The sequence below is a fragment of the Sphaeramia orbicularis genome, chromosome 13 (genome assembly GCF_902148855.1).
Source record: "Sphaeramia orbicularis chromosome 13, fSphaOr1.1, whole genome shotgun sequence".
Classification (NCBI taxonomy): Eukaryota; Metazoa; Chordata; class Actinopteri; order Kurtiformes; family Apogonidae; genus Sphaeramia; species Sphaeramia orbicularis.
Window position 1 is genome coordinate 20,816,949 of NC_043969.1, and position 15,044 is coordinate 20,831,992.

The window sequence follows — 15,044 nt, forward strand, 5'->3', positions numbered from 1 at the left end:
GAGGATTCAGCTTGTTTTGACATGTTAGTTCAATGCATGCACTTGTAATTTCTTTGTTATGTTGAGAAAACAATATAAAAAAGACTGTTGGTTAAAAAAGTTATTCCACATTAATGTCTTTGCTTGATTTAAGCGCTTGATGTCGGAGACATGTCTCCTGTAAAACTTGTTCATTGTTTGAGTCCAAGTGTTTACTTTTTAATGCAACACAATTCCCCTCAGACTGCTAAATTTTCCACAGCCTCTCCCCTATCATCTGGCAGACAGACCCAGCTGTTAATACAATTTAATCTGTGCGTCTGACGCCTGAGGCTGGTGACTGCTCCACACTCCTCACTCCGCCGGAGGTGCTTGACTGGTCCTGAAGGGATTTTTTCGGATTAAGCTGGCATTTATTGTCTGCAGCTGAGGGAAGATGTTCAGAGGACACACACCGGCACACAAACAGACACACTACAGTGTTCTGGCTTGTCTCCCAGTTGGCTTCATTAAATAACATATTGTCAGATCAACTTAACTGACAAGTTGTGTGCGTCTGAGCAGCAGACTTCAGGAGTCAGTTCTGCAACTGTTACTGAGTCACTGAAAGAGGAGCAACGGAGGCGAGGATAAAACAACACACTGTAAATCTGGTTTATGTCCCTCCTCTTCAGAAACACATTTGTATATGTAGATCATAGCCCCGGACCTGAAACACTCACCACTTCCTGAGGACATCCACCCACTAAGAACTTTTGTGATGATGCGTTCATGTTAAATTCATGTTAAAGTTTGACAGGGACTCAGGTTGTAGCTGAAAGAAAATTGGACTGTGTTCAAAGCCAGGGCCCACACACAATGTCTACAAGTCTTACGGACACTGTCTGAATATGTATTTTTCTGTTGGACATAATGTCTCAGAACGGTTTCTTCATGTTTTTTCATGCTTTTCCTGTTTTTGATTGCCAGTGGTGCAGCTTCTGACCGTGCAAGACAAGAAACTACATGGGGGTCCACCAGGGGGGTCGCTGAGAACTGACAAACTTTACACCACAGTCTGAAAATATGGAAACAACAGCATCAACCTTAACCTTTAAAGACTGACAACTACTTTTGTAATAGCTTCCAACATTTTCTTTTCCACCACATTCAACATTTCCCATTTATTATTATAGCATCCCCTGCCTTTAGCATTTTTCAGTGACAACCAGGTATTTTCTTATATTTCATCTACTGCTCATGTACATGCACATAAAATCTTAGAGTTAGTCAAAGGTTGTTATATCAAAACAGAAAAAAAATTGAAGAGAAAGTGACATTTTCTGTTAATTGTATTATCAACTGAATGTAAAAACAAGCATTTACAACCACTGTCATTTGTCAAAACAGATAGTCTGTACTGGTGAATATTGTAAATGTTGCAGAAGATGACCATGTTTCCATGTTCACTATGAAGCCTCTGAACGTCCACATGAGTCATATGTGATGACGATGAAAAGCTGAGAAACTGCATTTTACCTGAATAATTTAACTGAATTGATAAGATTAGAGGTTAAGAAGTTATTAAACATTTTAAATCAGTAGGTGCTTTTGGCATTAACTGTATTTGAGGGTTAAACAACAGAGAATTTGCAATGATGTCTCAGAAATAATTAGATTAGATTAGGTTAGATTAGATTAGGTCAGATTAGATTAGATTAGATTAGACTTTATTGATCCTACAATGGGGAAATTCAAAGGTCAAGGCAGCAACAGAATAAAGTACAGGAAAAAAATAAATGCATGCATAAAGTTTAAGACAAACAATAATATTAATCATCATCATCATCATCATCATCATCATCTATATTATAAAAGCCAAATGGCCTCTGTATGTGTATGTGTCTCGGTAATCACACAAAATCCAGAAAGAGCTGACTGCTGCAGTTTAGCATACTTATGTATTTTTGGTCAAGGAAGAGACTAGCAAAAATGACAAGATGATAGGACCAATATTTTGGGAGATATTAATCATTTTAGAATACAATAGCCTTACAATCATGTTGCTATACCCAGAACGCTTTGGCGGTTACTGTGGGACAAATGCGGTACAGCATGCACAAATACACAACAGCATAAAAACTACCACAACTGGAACCCATGGATCCCCATGAGTCAAGTAATAGTGATAATAATAATAAGAAGAAGAAGAAGAAAAAGAAGAACAACAACAACAATAAATAAAACTCTTTTGACTATATACATATTTACAACAGAGTGGAATTGCGATATATCAGATAGTACAGATGAGACACAAGCAGGACAGGGTCATTTACAGTGTTGTGAAAGTTATGTAAAGGCATTTCATTTACTTTGATTTTTTTTATGTTTATGGTTGACCAATATGAACATTTAGAGATCAGAGGTCATAACTTAATGGTGACTGGAGCTCAGGAGGTAGACTGCTCATCCTAAAACCAGGTTGGAAGTTTGATTCTTAGCCCCCATCCACATGGTGAAGTGTCCTTTAGCAAAACACTGGACCTCAAGTTGTTCTCAGACACTGTGGAATGGATAATGGGTGCTTTGGATACCATTATAGTCCATTTACAAGTGATGGCTTATGGTCCTAGCAGGTGTCATATGGCCAACAGTTTAGACTATGGAGGAGATACACTTGGTCAAGATTAAACCCACTGCCCAGGAAATAAATGCAAATCCATCTGTTTTGAGATACACATATATGAACTTAATCCCACTCATGATCATCGGTTACAGTTAGAGTGAGGGTATTTAGATATACACACACTTAAAACACACACATCACCTTCCTCACGCCACACGTACTCATTATGTTGACAGCAGCAACAATGATACCAATCATTAGACGTGTCAGTGTGACGAGGGTGTTGAAGCAGAGGGTTATTATAGAGGTGAATTACTGCTGTGTAAGAGCCGCTCTGTTCGTTTTTACATTGTGCCCTGGATAGCGACACAACTCACTGCTCCGTTAAGGTTATATATAGCAACCAGGGCAGAAGAAAGTGATTAAAAAAACCACCTAAACTAAAGCAAAGGGGGAAATTTTATGACTTGTTTTCAATCCAGGACAAAGGAGGAAGTGTCACTATCAGAGTGACAGAGGATTAAAGAGTTAATGACATGGACATGAGAGTTTTTGTTCATAATGAATGGCGATCAGTGTTGTGAGTAACAAGTTACAAAAGTAAGGCATTACAGTAACAGATTACTTTTTGCTGTAATGCAGTAGTGTAAGGCATTACTAATCAATTTTCAGTCATCTTTTACTTGGTACATGTTCAGTGCGTTACATCACAACACACTTTTCGCCCATAATTTAATTGCTCAAATAAAAAAATGATAAACAAAAAAAAAAATTAAAGCTGCAAGCAGCATTGGGCGGGACCTCGCACCGGGCGTTCCGCCTCCCCCGCGGTCCGCCTCCCGGAACCGTCCACACCTCAGCTCCACTCACACCTCTCCGTCCCCATACCAGTTCCCACCCTTTAGTGTCCTTCCTCCTTACATCTGTACAGAACACCAGCGACCCTCTGCTGAAACCACCATCACCTTTAAAATGACACTTTTATTTTGGAAAACCTACTGTGTGTATGTGCATTTGTTTTGTATGTGAGAGAAAGAATCAGTTTGAAAAATGAATTGAAATTGTATGAATAATTGAGCATAAAAGTGATGATGTCTCACATTTAAGGCTTTTATTTTGGAAAAACCCTATTGTGTGAGCATGTGTGTCTCTGAGAAAGAGTACTTTTGAATGAAGAAACATTGTACAAAGAGTTGAGCGTTTGATCATAAAAATGAAAAGAAGTTATATAATAGAAATTTTGTATTATTGGTATTTGGGGTTTTATTTTGAAAAAATGTACTCCGTGTACTTTTGAATGTGTGCAAAATTTCCAGTATCCAAAATACAATGCAGTAAAACCTGTTTAAAGATGGAGAAAAAAAAAAAAAAAAAAAAGTTTGGATTGTCTGGGACTTGAACCCAGGTCCTCTTGCTCCATAGGCAGCTACATGAACCACTACACTAAGGACAGCCATAGACAGCTGCCCACCAAGAAGAATTTTATAGGGACTTTGTCATTGTTAAAAGTGAAAGTAAATATAGTCTTCAAAAAATCGCCATAATTCCATAACCGTAGGTCGTATCTGAAAAATTCTTTCACTTTTGGATTCTGCAGACTTGTGGGAATTGAGTGAGGTATAACTTTTTATTCAAAAGTCTGGAATGACTGAGTACTAATTGCAGAAACGTAGCGTAACTTTCAAAGGCAGATTGCCAACTTCCTGTTGGAGTTAGCTCATGAGTGTCAGTGTATGATTTGTCGGGCTCAATCAGACCAACATTTTGGCATTTGTTTCATGTTTCTGTGACATTCCTACTGGCCGCTAGGGCCGATTTTGTGTGTTTTTTAGTACATAGGTGGCGCTACAGAGTCCATTTTAGCATGCAAGGGGTTAATTTTGATATTGTATGAAAGTGTTCACCAGTCATGACATACATGGCAAATTTGGTGAGTTTTGGAGCATGTTAAGGGGGTCAAATGGCAGTCTAAAGAGGAAAAAGTATGAAAATAAACAAATTGTTATAAATCAATAACCGTACATCCTATCTCAAAAATTTTTGGATGTGAGAGTTGTGCTGAGTCCCGTGAACGCGTAGATATGTCACATGTGGGGAAAAACTCCAAAGTGAAAAATGAGTTCCAAACATCGCAACTTTGCAGGCTTGTAAAAAAGAAACTAAGACAGTTATGGAAAAGGTGTGAAATCGTTGTATTAAGGAGGGTTCACTCTATCTTTTGGCGCTATTTAGAAGTCAATACCACAAACGGTGTCATCGGAGTTAGTTTTAGAAATTTTATTTTGAAAGGCATATTGCGAAGTTCCTGTTGCAGATAGGTCATGAGTGTCAGTGGATGATTTGTAGAGCATGATCCAACAAAAATTTTGGCACTGGTTTCATGTCTGTACGACATTCCTACTGGCCACTAGAGCAGTTGCCGTTTTTTTCACATAGGTGGCGCTAGAGAGCCCATTTTGGCACCTATGGGGTTAATTTTTTCATTTTATCAAATTTTTCGCCAGGCCTGACATGTGTGCCAAATTTGGTGAGTTTTCGTGCATGTTCAGGGGGTCAAAATCCAGGTCAAAGTGGTGTGTGAATAATAATAATAATAATATAAAAACGAACGAAAAACAATAGGGCCTTGCTTGCAGGCAAGGCCTCTCACTGTGTGACCTTTCGGCTCGGTCCCTAAAAACAGCAGGACCATCAGACCTTAAGGAATTGAAAATCAAAAAAGTGGCAGGAAAGTTTTATTTCCTGTTGGTGTTCAGCCAGTGGGTGAAGACGGCAGAAGACAACACACTGATCACATGGACGTATGCTCATTACTAACCCTAACTCTGCTTTACAGAAGCCAGTTAGTATGATCCCTATGATCAGCTATAACAAGGTAAGATAACGTTTCTATGACTAGTTAGAATTCTTTATTGACTGTGGATTTATCTGCTGGTGTCCTCCGTGCCCCCTGTTTGAACATGTAAAATATTTTTAAAAATGCAAGCATTCCTGCTGGGATTCGAACATCGTAGACTGTAGCATTACTTACTGAGCTAGCCATCCACATGTACTTTGGGGTGCAAATTTATGCATCCCAAGGCTCTCCTGTCTCTTGTATTGGTGGCGATGGTTGTGGTGGTGGTGGTGGTGGTGGTGGTGTTGGGGGGGGGGGTTACTGTGCATGCACCATTTATGATGAGATTCTGTATGTAACTCAAAAGTAACACAGGAATCATGTAACATATTACAATTCTGAGACAGTAATATTGTAAGATAAGGAATTACTTTTAAATAACACTAACAAGTAATCTGTAATGGATTACAGTCTGGAAGTACAGCACTGGTGGTGATGATAGCAGGCAGTCAGGGTTGCTTAGAAATATTCAAAAGCTGTGAGTGATTGTGTTGTTTTTAAACAGACACAACTATTTTCATCTGCTTCCATCTGACTCTTTCCTCTGTATCTTCTACCTGCGTGTCGTCCTTCATCACATCCATAAATCTCCTCTTTGCCTCCATCTTCATCACCTTTCTACTAATATATTCACTCTCCCTCCTCATGTCAGAACCGTCTCAGTCTGTCCTCTCTCACTTTGTCCCTAAAACGTCCAACCTGAGCTGTCCCTCTGATGGGCTCCTTCCTAATCCTGTCCATCTTTGTCACTTCCAAAGGAAATCTCGACATCTTCAGCTCTGCCTCCTGTTTTTTCACCAGTACATCCGTCTCTAAACCATCCAACCCCACCGGTCTCACTGCCGTCCTGTACACCTTTCCTTTAAGTCTTACAGATGCTCTTTTGTCAAATTCACCTCAAGTCCAACATCCCCATTGCTCTGAATATTTAAAGAGAGACAAATAAGAAAATAAAGATGAACTCTAACTTTGATCAGAGAGGTTTTATTATCTTTAAAGGGTACGTGTGGGGAATTTTCATTGCTAGTTATTTCAAAATATCATATTTAATACTAGCAGCTTTGTTACATTATTGCCCATTATCAAGTATGAGTGAGTACTAAGTCACTGCTCCGTCAGTCAGTTATTGTCAGTGACATGTTGCCTCCTTCACGGGCTGTTCCAGCACCAGTAGTGATGCAGACTCATTGTATTGTCTGATTACCTGGGCTGCGATGGACTGGTCACTGACCTCATGCAGCAGACACCAGTCTTAGATGACACACTATCGGCTAATGCTGGGTTGCGTCTTCTAGGACTATGGCGGAGTGCAAAGTTTACAGCTGCACAAACAACACATGCTTTCCACTCAATCTCACTCACTGACTACTGCTTGTTTACTTGTACTCAATCACCCTGAATCAACAACGGTACATCACTTCTGGCCGGCAATGGCTGCTCCCCATAGGTTCTGCCCCCACCCGTAATTGACATAATAAGAAGGTTCAGTGTGGTGCATTTATGGCAATTTTTTTTATTAAATTTGTCCCTCTCTTGCTAAAAAGTAATACACAAAGTGCAATTAATGTAAGTGCAATTAATGCAATTTGAAATAACCCAGGTTTCTTACATTAAATTTTTGGGTGTTATTGTAGATGAAAAATTGAATTGGAAATCTCATATTGATCTTTGTAAAAAAAATCATGAAGTCCACTGGCATTTTGAACAGAGTTCGTTCATTGATAAATCATTCTTGTTTCTTGACTTTTTATTATTGCTTAATTTATCCTTACATTATTTATTGCAATACTGTTTGGGCGGCAACCTGTCCCACGTATCTCAAAAAGATTCTCCTAATTGAAAAGAAATTTTTAAGAATCATCAGTTTTTCCAACAGACTCAACTCATCTGCTCCTCTTTTCCAAAAATTCAATCTTCTCTCAGTTTTTGATGTGAACGTTTACCAGACCTGTGTCTTCATGTACAAATATGTTCACTTAACTCATATTCTTCCTAAAGTTTTCAGAATTTCTTCATGTTGTCTTCTGTTATTCACAACTTTTCGACACGATATTCAAGCAAATTTTGCCTTCCGTACTGCCGAACTTCAGTCTGTCAGTATTCTCTGAAATATCGTGGACCAAATCTGTGGAATAATCTACGATCTGAACTTCAATCAACATCTACTTTATCATTGTTTGAAAAGCATCTGTAAAGGACTTTAATTCATGAAAAAATGTAAGGCTGTATATCACTTGATTTGTATTTGATGATTTGTAATGTGGATTACATTTCTATCGTTTTTACTTTAGTTTATTATTTCAGTTATATTGTATTTTTTAATTCTTTTTTGTGTATTGTTCATTTCAGGGGAGGTATTCATATAAGCCTTCTTTTTTTTGGCTTCTAAACTCTCCTGCAGAATTTTGTTACTTATTTGAATGTTGTTGTTTTTCCCATTACTGTTTTTAGTATGTGCAAATAAATAAATAAATAAATAATAAATAAATGTCGTAAAAATGGCCAGTTCAGGTACACTTTAAACTGTTACTGGCAAAGCTGTGTAGTCAGTGCTTTGAAAATGAATTGAAATAAATGTTGTCTATTATTTTTCTTCTCTATATCACGATCAAAACATATGTACTTGTTGCTACTGACCGGCTCATGTTCACAGCAGCCTGTATCATCTGTACGTAGAATTAAATCCTCACTAGCTCGTTGTAACGTGGCCTCCTTTCGCACTTCCTGTAGATCAAAAGGCCAGGTGATGTGTGATATGGAAATTACCAAAGTGATTGGCCACAAGTCTTCCTGTTCAAAGGCAGCACTGTCCTCATCCTCACATCTGAGGACACCAATGTGAACGGCGCTGATGGACGACTGATAATAGTTAAAAGAAGCCTCTTTTTTTTGTTGAGCGGGGGCAGCTGTATCAAAGGGATCAGCGGGGTTATAAGCAACCTGGATCCAAAGCAACATGAACTGCTTTTTATTCAACTACGTGTAAATGATTACAAAGAAAGGTGCACTAGAGCTGCCTTTGAAAAGGAAGACACACTTTGTTGGATTAGACCATCTGTTTTTCAAGATTACTGCGTGACATGAAATAAATTAAACCTGTCTGTTGATATAACATGCATGAATCGGGGTGTAACAATCACAGTTAAATTGTCAGTATGCTCTGTTTAATTCATGTGAGGGATAGACTTAGAAGAGAACTGTCTTTTAGAGTCAGTTGTCAGAAGGATTTTCCCGGACGCCAGTGTTTGTTGAAGACTTGTTTTGAAGACTTGTTATGTTTTTCATAAATACATATGTAATATCACATCATTTTGGACCATGGTGGTATTAAGAGGTGTTGTAAGTTGAGTAAGTCCCCATTAAAGGCACAGGTATTAAATGCACGACTGGCCACTGGTGTTGTCAATATCTACTCTAAAGATCTGTTTGGAATTGTCCATCCATTGAACCGTACCAACAAACAACATCACATAATAATACCATAATTATACCTTTATAAACACAGCAATTTCAGCATCAGACTCCATTCTTTTCATTTAGAGCTATTGCCAGTGGTGAAAACAACAGTGCATATATTTTTTTTCACTATATAACTTTCTTTGACTTTGAAAGCTATTTCTTATTGGTTCTCATTCTTAACTCAATCTTGGCTCTAGTTTTCCTCACTATGGGAGACCGGCAGAGTGACTCACTATTCCCTCTAGTGGTCACATATACTAACACGTCGGCTCATGGCTCAACACAGTTCATATCTCTGATATTTCATATTCCCAACAGTCTAGTTTCTGGCAGAAGTGGTTCATTAAGTCAAACTCAAAGTCCTGCCATGTATTGGTTTCAACCTGTTCAATTTAAAAAAAAAAAAGGTGATACCACTAATTATCCCATCTACCTGGATGAGGAGTTGTGCTCATCAAAATGGGCTGCTTCAGTGAACAGGTTGGAACAAATACATGGCAGGACTTTGACTTTGACTTGATAAACCTGGGATTACCCACCTCTGGTTTCTAGTTACTCTGGATCTTTTATTAACATAAAAATACAACATATAGCTCATTTAAAAAGAAAACTTAAGAAGAAGTCATTTTATGAGGGAAAAACTATTTGGATGGTCTTCTCAACAGGGGTGGTATCTTCCTCCAGGGGGCGTTGGGGCAACGTCAGGGGGCGTTTTGAATGAGAAACCTGAGGGGGGGTGCTCAGGCACAAATGGGGGGCATTCGTTAGTTATTGTTATTCATCACAATGTATACGTATCAATATCAGAACAAACTTTGTTCATTTGAGCATGAAATACAATAAAACTATGTATACCAGTGCTGCTTGTGCTCCTGTTTTCTGCCCCCCTAGTTGCATATTTTGTTTGGGGGGGGGGGGGGGGGGGCTCAGGTGAGGGGGGGGCATTAGCTACTGAATTATGTAATCCCTGCACTCCACCCAGGTCCTCTACAAAAAGGTCCCCCACATTACTTACACAACTATGCATCCCCCAGTCACCACTTTTTCTGGAGGGGGGGGGGGGGGGGCAGCAGGAGGTTGATGATGGGGTGAGGGGATGTTTGTTAAAAAGAGGTTGAGAACCACTGCGGTGTTACCTACATGAGACAACCCTGTAGTGTATACTGACGTTATAACACAGTTTATGAAAGGAAGTGTGGTGTGGATTCCTAAACTACTACAATATTCACATTAGACAAATAATTCTAATAATCATTATTCATAATTCACAAAAAACATTACAAATAAAATGTGTTTCCTTTTATATTTCTAGGTCTGTATATGATGTTTTTAGAAGGAATCTTTACTGGCTATTTGGTAACTGGATCTGCACAACAGTAATTTCTTGCTTAAATCCTGCACACTTCACCAATGCTGGTTTTGTATCACTTTGAGATTATTTTCAGCCAACTAAGTTGAGAAAATAAAATATTCAGATGTTACCCGGAACTCAAATAAAACAGTCAAAACAACTTGCTGAAGTAGGGAATTTGGAAAGTAACTGCCAAATGAAATGTGCAATGAATGATACAAATTTTAAATGATAGCAACCGTATCTTATAATTTTAGAATAATTATATAGGAGGAGCTTAGAGCAGGATGGTCCTCTGAACAAATGATGATGCTCCAGTGTTCAATTCATGTGCTTCAGTAAATAGAGCAATAAACTAAAGTACCTCTGTAGCAGGAGGATACGGTCCATTGATTTATTTATATATTCATATATCAAACCGTAGACCTCAGTGCATCTTTCTCCCCTCTGACTAACAAGCTGACAGTATCAAAGAGACCAAAGGCTGGTGATGATCTTTGAGCTCTGCTTAATTGGATGTAGTTCAGGCTGTATCTGCAGCAGCACAGTGAATGGCCTTGGGAGACAAGAGCTGACCGCCCCACACACACACACACACACACACACACACACACACACACACACACACACTGAACTCCCCTTCCTCACAATTAGGATGAAAAAGCCTCAGGACTTGGCTTTGTTTACTTTTCTGCACTGCTGTCAGAGAGCAGGTTTTTCAAAATGCAACAACTTGTGTGTGGGAAGATTGTCACATCCCGCCAAAGTGAAGAAGAAAATGTATTTTCTGTCTTTGCTGAGTTAATGTCAGTTCATAGTCAATGCGTTGACTACAGTGACTCCATTACACATGATTAACCTCCTAAGACCCAGGAAATGTTGACAAAGTACAAGCTTTTTTTGTTTTTTAATAAATAAGTGCCTACATTGGAAACATCATGATGCAACAGTTTTTTCAGATGCAGTTTTTAAAATTTTTATGGAATGTCCTTTGTGGTGGACAGTTTTCTTTTCCTTTTTTTTTTTTTTTTTTTTTTTTTTTTGTATAAAGTCGTGAAACTCTTGTCCACAAATGTGGACAGAAAACCCACAGCTGGGTCTTAGGAGGTTAAGATCTCAGATAAAATGAGCTATTTTCACTGTTGCATTCCCATCTTAACTTCTTATTGGCATCTTTAGTGTGTTGCTGAATCTTGAATTTGAGTGGGAAAAAAAATGGCGGGTGTGAGATCATTAAACTTGTTTCCAATGCTAATCAAGTTATTTCAAGAACTTAAATTGGTGTGCAAATTGTGCCAGATTCATGCATCTTAAACAGGGAAAAATGGACATATGCATATTTACAGTGTGTAAATACAGTATGTTTTATCTTAAAAACCCTGTAGTCCTTTGAAGAGATGCAACTGACTCATTAACTGGATTAGCACTTGTTTCCTGATCCTCTACATACTGGTTCTGACAGTTTTAAAGTGAAACCAAATGCTTAAAAACTGCATATGTACCTATTTATTTGGACAAAATCAATGATTAAACTTTATAACTATTTCATTCAAGGTCCATTTTCTCAGTTTGACACTAATCCTGTAGAAAATGGCCCAGAAACTTCACAAATAAGGCATGTCGCTAATAAAATAGTGGGACTTGAAAGTGAGGGAGCTGCTACGAAATGTTGAGAGAGGAATGAGGATGAAGAGTGAAACTCACTCATCATCACCAGGATCAAAAAGCCTCCAGTCCATCACATCTCTGACACGCTCTGAGCAAGCTTATTAAGCTGCAGCAGAACTATGTGCTGCATGAAACAGATGAATTACCTCTGTGCTACCTTTGAGATATCATCTCTTTCACCACATTCAGTCCCACGTCCCCTGTCCAAATAAAAACAGAAATAAAAGACGGCATTCATAATGCCACAGCTGCAGAAGTGGGTGCAGATTCTGCCATGATCCACTGCTTTCATATAACTGAATGGCTGAACAGCCGGGCAAAAAAGCTCCCTCGTTCATGACGAATGGCTGTTTTGCGCTGCCACAGCCATATTGTGTTGTAGAGCAAGTTACCAAATCCATCAGAGCGCACAACAGGCCCTTCAATAATGAATAAGCTAGAGGCTGAGAACCTAATAACTCTCAGAAAGGCCAGTGCCAGTGAATTCCAACAGGACAGCTTACAGGCTACAATCCAAAAAAAAGGTGCAGGCTGATATTAAAACTCAGTGAGTTTAACAAGTAAAGTGGGTTTGTTTTCCCCTGGTGCCCAGAGCTATGGTTTGCATAAGGCTGCTTTGATTCCTGCAGTATAAAACACAGCAGCTGAACCAGGGGGAGTAGAGTCACAAAGCAGGATTAGCAACGTAGCCAGATAATTTAAAAAATGCTGTGAAATATCCCCTGAAATCAACAGGCATGACCAGGTTTTAAGCCTAAACCTTCCATTGAAGTTCGGTTGTGCAGATTCAGCTCAGTTTTTCCTCTAATCCTGCTTTGTGAGATGCACCCTAGGTTTGACAGATAAAAGAATAAAAAGAGAGAGGCGGGTGCGTACATGGCACACGTTTACAAAAGCCTTTTTTCACTGAGCTCCTAGACCAGGACTTGACTTTCTTCTGGCCTTTCTTCCCTGACTCCCTCCTTCCATCCCGTTCTCCTTCTTTCCCCTTATCTTTATCCTCAATCTTTCCTCCTTTTCCCTCACTGGACATCTGTGATGTGACGCATGCAGAGGACAGGGATGCAAACTAGCACTGTGCTCAGCCAATCAGGTCATTTACCAAATCTCAACTGACTACTGCTCCAGTTTCCATGGAGAAGAAACAACCAGTCAGAAGGAAGCGAGGCAAAAATCAATAAAACCCCTTGGGTCTGGCTTGGGGCCCTGAGTTCTTATGTTTTAAGGAGGATAAAGCTGGTGTGGATATTTTGTCATAAAACTAGAGGCACCTTGCTGAATATCTGATAGTTATTTTCCTCGTCATAAGAATGTTCCTGCTGTGTGGACCAGCTTCAGCTCAGGCTGTGTGACAACAATGTCCTCTGTGGCTTTTGTGGAGCAGAGCAGAGAGAAGTTAACGAACTGCACTTGTCCTAACATTTTCTATTCTGAGAGATGAAACCAGGACAGCCAAGGAGACAGTGAACAGGCCGCTGGCGAAGAGATCCAATTAATACTTTCAGCTCTGATCACACACTTTCAGTCACATATACCGGCTCGAACATACAGAGACAAGTAGACATGCACTGCATGCGTATGCACATGAAAACACAAGGGGGCATGGCTGCCACCTGTTGGTGACTCCACCATAGTTCACCCAGTCACCTTGCTGATTCCCTTCGTGACGCTGCAGCAGACTCATTTATCCTCTGTGCAGATAGAGGATGCTCTCTTTTCACCCCAGCATGACTCAGAAGCTGGTCTGCATACTGAGATTATCATTTATGAAGCTCAGTCACTGTCCATTTGGTTTAAGCGCACATAAATTCTATCCAATTCACAAGGAGAGCAGGTTCGATAAAGTGTTAGATTTAAATGAAAAGTAGCTGCTTCAAGGGCTTACAATGTGTAGAAACAACACAGATGAAAGAGCAAACGTGTGTTGTTGTAGATGACCGCATCATACGTCAGGTCATTTTTATGTATTTAGATTATCCCCAGTGTCATCTGATTGGATATTGTGGGGTCAGAGCTTATCAATCAATCATTTTATTGCACTTGTAAAATTCCTGAAGGCGTAAGTGTACCTATATCGTCACAACTTTAAAACATTATGTCAGTAAGCACCACTTCAGAGGATTTTTCAAAAGAACAACATTTAATGTGTTTATAGATATATATCTGAATAAATGAATGACTTGTCCTTCAGCTTTATTCTAGATGTGAACTGAATCTCCTTATCCTCAAACCACATATAAATTAAACAGCACAAAAATGCATTTAATATTTCAGAGGTTATACAAGAAGTTTGTGCTGTTCTTGCTTGCATAAGTGTAAAAAACAAACTTAAACGTCAAAAGACGAGAGACACATTAAAAATATTCCGAAATGCACACAAATGTATATTCTGGCTCAGAAAACAAACGTAAGATGCACACACATATGCTCCCTCACACACACCTACAGTCTTCACTTACATCTCAGCGCTGCCTCTCTTCCCTCCTGTTGCCACAGCAACCCAGCACTCGTCTCTATGTCTCAGTGACAGCACATGCTACCATTAGAAAGCCATCCCGAACAGCACAGAGACAACACACTCACACACACAATGATACCCAAAGGTCCACGAAATACAAATACAATGTGAACATCCAGTGTCCACAGACTGGTCAAGGTGAATCCTCAGTGGCTTCACATCCAAGAAAAAAACCCACCAGATTCCACTGTCACTAATATACTACACATGAAACATAAAGAAACACCAAACTGCATTAATTCCGGCCGAGACAAACCTAATAAGCAGGTGCAGATCTTTATTCATTGCTTTATGAATAATAAACGCCTGAACCAGAGCCTGTTCTCTCTGCATACAGTTATGCTTCATAAACCTAGAGAACAAAACGAACCACAACCTTTACACAAGCTGAGTTCCATCCTCATCCAAAACACACTATTAGATGTTTAACAGCCTGGTTTTGGAACAACTTTTCAGCTGTTTTTGTGCACACTGAAGGTTAAGAGTGAGATCTTTAAACCACAGGTGAGAACTATATGAAACACATTCACAGAAACACTCATCAGATTGTTGGTTTGTTTTTCAAATC

General features: G+C 39.2%; 1 protein-coding gene across 1 annotated transcript in view; it reads right to left on the reverse strand.

Moving 5' to 3' along the window:
• The window catches only part of dner (delta/notch-like EGF repeat containing), a 104,999-nt gene that overhangs the window by 89,453 nt on the left and 502 nt on the right, over positions 1–15,044 (reverse strand). The gene's annotated exons all lie outside the window — the stretch shown is intronic.